This window comes from Canis aureus, chromosome 18, assembly GCF_053574225.1.
Source record: "Canis aureus isolate CA01 chromosome 18, VMU_Caureus_v.1.0, whole genome shotgun sequence".
Lineage (NCBI taxonomy): Eukaryota > Metazoa > Chordata > Mammalia > Carnivora > Canidae > Canis > Canis aureus.
In genome coordinates, this window is record NC_135628.1 from 8,928,848 (window position 1) to 8,937,159 (window position 8,312).

Here is an 8,312-nt window from a genome sequence, read left to right on the forward strand (position 1 = left end):
CTACCCCCCAAAAAAGGCTGTGCTTTAGTCTAGTTAGTCGTGTAGTGTGGGTATTTCTCCTATTAGGAACTAGAAAGATCTGGCTATTCGGTGTCACGTGAGTCACAAATTCTGCACAAGAGTGAGTCCTTTGACAAGTCGGCCTGCCAAGAGGTCAACCGGGGATAAGAGTTGGTTTCTGAGAATTTCACAGCTGGTAAAACAAACATGAACTATAAATACCGGTATCACGGTGTTCTGCATTTTCCGAGGTGCTCCTAGACAGCTCTGCATTTTCTTTTCTTTTTTTTTTTTTTTTTAAGATTTTATTTATTTATGAGAGAGAGAAAGAGAGAGGCAGAGACACAGGCAGTGGGAGAAGCAGGCTCCATGCAGGGAGCCTGATGTGGGACTCGATCCCGGGACTCCAGGATCACCTCTGGATGGAAGGCAGGTGCCAAACCACTGAGCCACCCAGGGATCCCCTGGTTTGCATTTTCTGAGGTGCTCCTAGACAGGTCTGCATTTTCCAAGGTGCTACCTAGATAGGCCTTCCTCGTTACATTTGTTGTGTATTTAGGACCTGTTATTAGCATCTGTCTTAGGCTTAGGACAGCCCCAACTCAACGGCCTCACCCCAGTGTGGGGGACTCATCCCCACTCCACCTCTCCCCTCGGCTCCTTCTCTTGTTCTCAGCCTCCTGCAGCACATTTCCACGGGAATGGGCCACCTGCACTTCAATATCGTTAAAAGGACAACTGTTTCCCTCTTCCTGTCTGCCCTTGGTGTCTCCACAGTACTACTGTTCTCCCCATATGTCCAAATTCAAAAACTCAACTTCATACATGGTTCCGGCTCTCTCTCCAGTGCCCCCCAGAACAATCAATTTTACAATAAAACTCAAATTCATGTCCTGTTCTCCTCACACATGGCCTCAGTTCATACCTGGGCACTCTAAGGGACCTTCCAGTGTTTTCACCAACGTTTCATGCATGATAATGCTGCCAGGCTTATTTATGGCTCCCCTATATTACTAATACACTAATTTAATAGTTGCTCAAAAACACTCGTTGGTTCCATTACCACTATGTTCGATGCCAACCGTCTTAGCCCGGCCTGGGCTCCCTGTCCAGCTCCACCTGTCCCTGCTTCCCCAAGCACATCCCAGTCTTCAGCCACACTGCACCGACTGCTTGTCATTCCCAGGACACAGCTCTGCTCTCCTCCTCCATTTTATCGCTCACATAGTTCCATGTTCTTGTAATGCCCTGACTCTCACCTTCATCTTAACACTTTATCCCGCCTTTCAAGATCTAGCTCAAATGCCACCTCCTTCATGAATACTTAACCAGAATTGTTTCTCTCTCCTGACAACTCTTAGGGCTCTTTGTAACATTCTATTGCCACTTATTATATCCCTACAGGCCACACAGGTTATTCAAAGATGTTCTTCAAGGGGCCATATTTTGGGGTAGCTTTTCCTCTGTTGAATCCTGAAGCAGCAAGTAAACTGCACAGAGCACGTAAACCAAATAAGGATACAGGTTGATGGACACGGCTCCCACTGACCTCCTTCCATCAGCCCTCCAGACGACTACACATCTGCAGTCTAGTGACCTTGGCCCGCATTGAGTGAGGTGACCCCAGGTTGGAGGAGCACAGAACTCCATACCTTTTATAACACCAGGCTCTCCATCATCCAGAAATAACTAACACTACACAGAAGGCAATAATTTTACTACAGTCTGAGCCCATTTCCCAGGCGGATGTCCAGGTTCCAGGCTTTGATCTGTGCCTTGCCTGCATCTGGGGCACGTTCCTTTTATTTGCATCCATGTTCATGTCCACTTAGAGGCTTTTCTTAGGCAGGCCCAGCCATGGCCTACCACATGACATAAGTACTTGTTTTACGTTTATTTATGAACACATGCGTCATCTAATAAAATTGCCAGCTCCCCAAGAACAAGAACCTTGTTTTCATCATCTCTATTCTTCATGGCATATAAAGAAGTGTTATCTTTGTAAATATAGCCAGTATATGTTAAATGAACTTCTAGGAAATAATTGTTGACTATATTTCTCTAGTGTAAAAAAAGGGAAAAACATTACATACACAGAAGATAAGTTTCAAATTATGAACTCTGAGACGTATTTTTGATAAATTCATCTTAATATATATTTTATATTATATTTTTATGTCTGTAGTTACCTCAGATTAAGTGCCAGAAAGATGCACAGTTCTCACAAGACAGTGGACCTTAACTCCACACATTGGCTTTACAACATATTTAAAGTAATTACAGACTCCCAACAACATTGAGTCACCAAATGACTACAAATAGCAGGAGGAAAGGGAACAGGACCCAAGGGCCTTTTCCTAGCCAGAATTTGCCTTTTTTTACCGAGGAAAGAATACCTTTTCCAGGGACTTCTGCCTAGATCTCACTAGCCAGACTTTTGTCACACGATGATCTTTGGCCAAAGGGGAGTCTAGGGGCAGCCCCAGTGGCTCAGCGGTTTAACGCCGCCTTCAGCCCAGGGCGGGATCCTGGAGACCCCGGCTCGAGTCCCCCAAGTCGGGCTCCCTGCATGGAACCTGCTTCTCCCTCTGCCTGTGTCTCTGCCTCTCTCTCTCATGAATAAATAAATAAAATCTTTAAAAAAGGGGCAGGGGGAGTCTAGAAGACAAGTATTTTCAGCTGGGCTTACTGACCGTCAAATCTGAGGTTCTGTTAATAAGAACAAAGGGGGGATCCCTGGGTGGCGCAGCGGTTTGGCGCCTGCCTTTGGCCCAGGGCACAATCCTGGAGACCCGGGATCGATTCCCACGTCGGGCTCCCGGTGCATGGAGCCTGCTTCTCCCTCTGCCTATGTCTCTGCCTCTGCCTCTCTCTCTCTCTCTGTGACTATCATAAATAAATTAAAAAACTTAAAAAAAATTAAAAAAAAGAACAAAGGGGAGATCATGGATGTGGGGTGGGCAGCTAGCAGTGTCTGCTTCTTGTACTCTGAGACAAAGTTTTCCCATGATCTAATAAATATCACGTTTGCTACCAACTTGACATTATGTGCTGCCTCTCACTTCTGAGTAGTAGGAAGATGTGTCCTCCTCCTACGAAATACAACCTACTCAGATATCACTATCACGGTAAATACACTCATTGTTACAAAAATAAATGGTACATTAATCTGAATTTGTGGGCACACCTATCTGAGAAGAGTTCTAAGCTGCTCATGGGGTCAGTATATTGAGAAATATGGTTCAAGAACAATTAACACAAATAAGACTTGGTATTCAAACCTCCTTTGAAGGCATAAACATAAAAGGTTGTCTTTGAATGACTTTAGTCATGGCTTCCTTGGGATTCCTTGCATAGTATTAAGCAAAATTAAATGTCTCCCAGATCCAGCTAAGACTTCTCATAACCTCGTTGCTGCCTGTCTCTTCCAACCCACCTCTCATCACCTAACAACACAGTCCCTTCCCTTTGACCATATGGAACTCCTGGCAGGTCTCGGAGCTCATCGTGCTCACCAGGCCTCATACAGGCCTGGTGCCTCGCTACTTCTCCGGCCTGACTTCTCACCCACTACACTTTGCCTGAGTGTCTTCTTTGCCACCTCAGAATACAAAGTTCATTCCCTACCCCTTAGACTTCTGTACCAGCCCTCCCTCACCCTTGAGCTTCACAATTGCCATTCAGATCTCAGCTTAAGTGACGCCTCCCTTAGGAGGCCCCACCCTTACTCTCCATCCTGATGTGGTCCTCTCACCCCACTTACCGCCCCCCCCATGTATGTTATTCTCCTAAAGCACATCTCACCACCTGTTTCTCAGGTTCAATCATTGTTTACTCTTGGCCCTACTACAATGTCAGAATTATGAGAAAAGAGATTTTGTTTTAGTCACTGCTGTATCTTCAGTATTGGCACTTAGTAGATATTCATGTTTGCCAAATGAATAAATGGACAAATAACTGAATGTCACTCCTCTGCCTGGAACATCCTTCTCCATAATCTCCCCTCATCCTTTAAGTCACCAATCCTGGGCCTCCCGCCCCCATAGCATCAAGGTTAAATATCTTTCTACTACAATCCTATAGTGCCTTCCCTGGAATAGCATTAGTTATACATATTGTAATTCCTGATGACCACTTCCCATCAGACACAGAGTGGGCAAAGTCCAAGATCATCATTACTGAATCAGACACCAAAGTTTACAAGCACCTGAGCTTTACATGTAGCACTCTTGGGATGCCTGGGTGGCTCAGCGGTTGAGTGTCTGCCTTGGGCTCTGGGCGTGATCCCGGGTCTGGGGATGGAGTCCTATATCAGGCTCCTTGCAGGGAGCCAGCTTCTCCCTCTGCCTGTGTCTCTGCTTCTCTCTCTGTGTCTCTCATGAATAAGTAAAATCTTAAAAAAAAAAATACATGTAGCACTCTTGTGCAAATTAGAAAGACAGGCAAGGGCACCCAGTTTAATGGGTGATAATGAGCTGGAATTCAAGCCCCCTTTCCCCCTTCATCAGGCAACAACCTGTCCATCTGTACACAGTGGCCCTGGTAAGTGGCCCTAGTAAGTGTTTAATTCCATGAGGGAGTGAATTTCTTCTGTAAAACTGCAAACTCAGAATTTTGTAAAACTCAGAATTTCTTCTGAGCAGTTTTCTTAAAGACTGAAACTCAGGTTGAGAGAGAAGATGACACTTAACCATTACCGGAAGTCCACTCTGCTGCTGGCACTGTTGTAGGGCTCTCTTTGTTACTACTTTATTGCAGTATGATTGACATACAAAAAGCTATACTTGATGGATACAACCTGATGAGTTTAGAAATAAATATATACCAGTGGAACCATCACCACAATCAATGCCATAAACATACCCATCATCTACAAAAATTTCCTTCTACACAACTTGTGTGTGTTTGTGTGTGTGTGATAAGAACACTTAATTCTAGGTTCATCTTATACATCTCATACACTTCTTATAGTGACCATACGCAGGACAGATTAGTTTTAACATTTTGTGGATGAAGAACTGGGCTCAGAGAGGATTAGCCACTTTCCCACTGTTATACCATTAGTAAATAGTTCATCTGTGATTAAAGCCCAGGCCCGTCTGATCCCAAGGTTGTCCTTGGCTGACCTCGGCCACATGGGACCCTGAGTGCTCCTTCCGAGGAGTCATGGGTTATGAGTGTAGTCCTGCTAGGAGGGCCCATGTGGGCAGAATATTGCCCTGTTCCCCCACTTTTTACTGTCCCTTGACCTCTACTGTTGTTGACTGCTTGTTTGATTGGTTATTTGGCAGATTTAGAGTTTTCTGATATTCCAAAGGCTATAGCAGAATTATATTATCAAATAGCAATGTTATTCAATCAAATAACATTTAAATGGATTATCACTTATGTTCAATGTATTTTGCTTTTTTTTTTTTTAAGATTTTTTACTTATTTATTCATGAGAGACACAGAGAGAGGCAGAGACATAGGCAGAGGGAGAAGCAGGCTCCTCACAGGGAGCCTGACGCAGGTCTGGATCCCCAGACTGAGATCGTGCCGAGCCAAAGGCAGACACTCAACCGTTGAGCCACCCAGGCCTCCCTGTATGTTGCTTTCTTAACCTGTTTGCAAGTTTTGTTTTATTGCCAGGGAAGGTGATAATACAACATGCTGAATATGAAGTCTCTGTTTATTTGTTTTAAGAAGGGATACGGCGGCAAAGTTAGTTAAAACTCCTAAGGCTTCAGATATATTTTGTTCGCCTTTTCACTTTTTTTATGTAGGAGACATTTCTTTGTGGTCATCGATTTTGAAGTTACATACACTTTCTCTAATGAAATTTCTGAAAAAAAAAATAGGGTTGTCAATTGTCTTCTAAAAAGAGAATGTTGCTTATCTCACAAAGTTGTGGTAGTATCAATAATACAGTATAAGGTATGTTAGAAGAGGGCTGTGAGCCATACATAATATATACAGCCAGACAGTAATGCTCATCACATGTTGTAATGAACGGGCTTTTCATGAAAACGGCATACATATGGATTTTCTTTTCTTTGAAGAGAGAGCTATCATTGGACTATTTCATTTGGATATCCTCTGATACTTCATACCAAATATAATCAAAATCAATCTGTTCTCTCTGACCTCTCTTTCCTAAAACCCTACAGCCAGTTCTACTTCCCCACTTTCTCTGTGGCAGCACCAATCTTCTGGCCAAACAACCAGAGAATCTTAAAGTCAAGAAAGACTTGAGGGGATGCCTGGGTGGCTCAGCAGTTGAGCATCTGCCTTCAGCTCAGGGCATGATCCCGAGGTCCAGGGATCAAGTCCTGCATTAGGCTTCCTGTGAGGAGCCTGCTTCTCCCTCTGCCTATGTCTCTATCTTTCTCTCTGTGTCTCTCATAAATAAATAAAATATAAAATAAAATAATAAAATAAAATAAAAATAAAATAATGACTTGAGGTCATCTACTTCAAACTCCTGTCTCATCTAGGAAATGCTGTGGCAACACGACCGAGATCCTGATCTCTAACTCAGTCTACCAGGATTCAAATCCTGGCCACACTGCTTGCAATGGATTCTTGAGCAAATCACTTCACTTCTCCATGCCTTGGTTTCAATGAGAAGAATAAAAGAACCTATTGCGTTGACTTGTAATGAGGATACATGAAACAATACTATGCAGAGCACTGAGCCCAGGGCCCAACACATAGTAAACATTCAATAAATGTTAGTCTTTAATATAGGAAGCAGATATTTATCCATCTTTCTTAAACCCTGCCAGTACTAAGAATCACACAAATTTCAAGGCAGATCATTCCAATACCAGATAGTTATCATTTTAAGAAGTCCCATATTCCTTCAACAAACATTCATCATCAAGTGGCTACTCTGTGCAAAACATAATGCTAGAATCTGAGAACAAAGAGATGGGTGAGAACAGTGCCCTCATGAAGTCCCCAGTCTATCAAGAGTTCAGTGCCAAGTGGCCTGTGGCTGTCCTGCCCTCATAGCCCTGTAGAAGTGATGCTTTTATGTTCCTCAGGGATATGACCAATGAGAGCCTTCATCTACCCCCCCAAGCAACTAGTCCACAGCACCCCCTCTCCCCGTCCCCAGGGAGGTCAGTCCTCTCTTCTGGAGCAAAGCACTTTGCTCCTGGGAACGTCCTTCCTTACATCTAACTGGCCGTAAATAACCCTGCCTATTAGGTCACTGGATTGTCAAAATAAAATGAGATCATTATATAGTCTTCACAATCTGTCAGGTATTCTGTAATGATGAGATAGTCCATGTGTTAAACCAAAGGAAAAAATGACTCTCCTCATGATGGAATTGTAGATGTCAGTCAGCAAGGGAAGGTCTTTTGGTGAGGAGCTGATAAAGGGGTTAAGACGAAGAGCTGCACCAAGCCCCCAGATCAGGCTTACCAACAGGACAAGACTAGACTGAGTCAACAAGGCATCCAGCTTTGCTTCTGAGAATCCAATTGTGGCCACATATTTTGCTGGAAGGTCACCAGGCTTTAGATCCAGACAGACCTAGGGTCAAAAGGCCTTATCTACACTTACTAGCTGGGTGATCTTGTGCAAGATACTTAATCTAAACCACAGCTTCCTCATTTGTAAATTAGATTCTCTCCACTGGGAATTCAGAGTTAGAATGTAGAGACTCGGTCAGAGTCTGAACTAGTCTTTTGAGTAGAGGGGATATGATGTCAAAGAATATAAATTAGCTATCATCTGCCCACCACAGATATGAAAAAACAAGAAAGTCAGTTTGTAGAGAGAAAAGAAAGAACCAAGCAGTACTGTAGAGAGAAGCAGGAACAAGAGATAAACTGCCAGGCTCCTGAAGGGCTTCTACTTTCAGATAGCAGAACTTCCTGAGACTCAGCTGAATTTGGGTCCCAGGATCATCCCTGAACTTTTAAAATAAACCCTTTCTTTGGACTCAAGTTAGGTCTAGTCTGTTTCTATTTCTTGTAAGCCGGAGTAACTAATAGTTTCTTCTTGGCACTCCCCTGTTTCCTTGAATCTAATGTTTCTTGGAGACCCAGGAAACTGTTCAGGCAGTTGCAAATGGGACTTGCAGAGCCTATCCTCTACTCTCAGATGAAAGGCAGTAGGAAGTAGGAACAGATTCTCCAACACTTTGGAGGCATGTTAGCATTTTAGCATTTTTCTAAATTATGGAGAATGAGTTGAACTGCCAAATTTCATTCATCATCAGTGATATTTACTGTGAACCATCCCAGCCAAAAGAATTCTGAAGAGCTAGTTTGAAAACCTAAACCAAACTGAACTGACCATACCAGGCCCATCACACT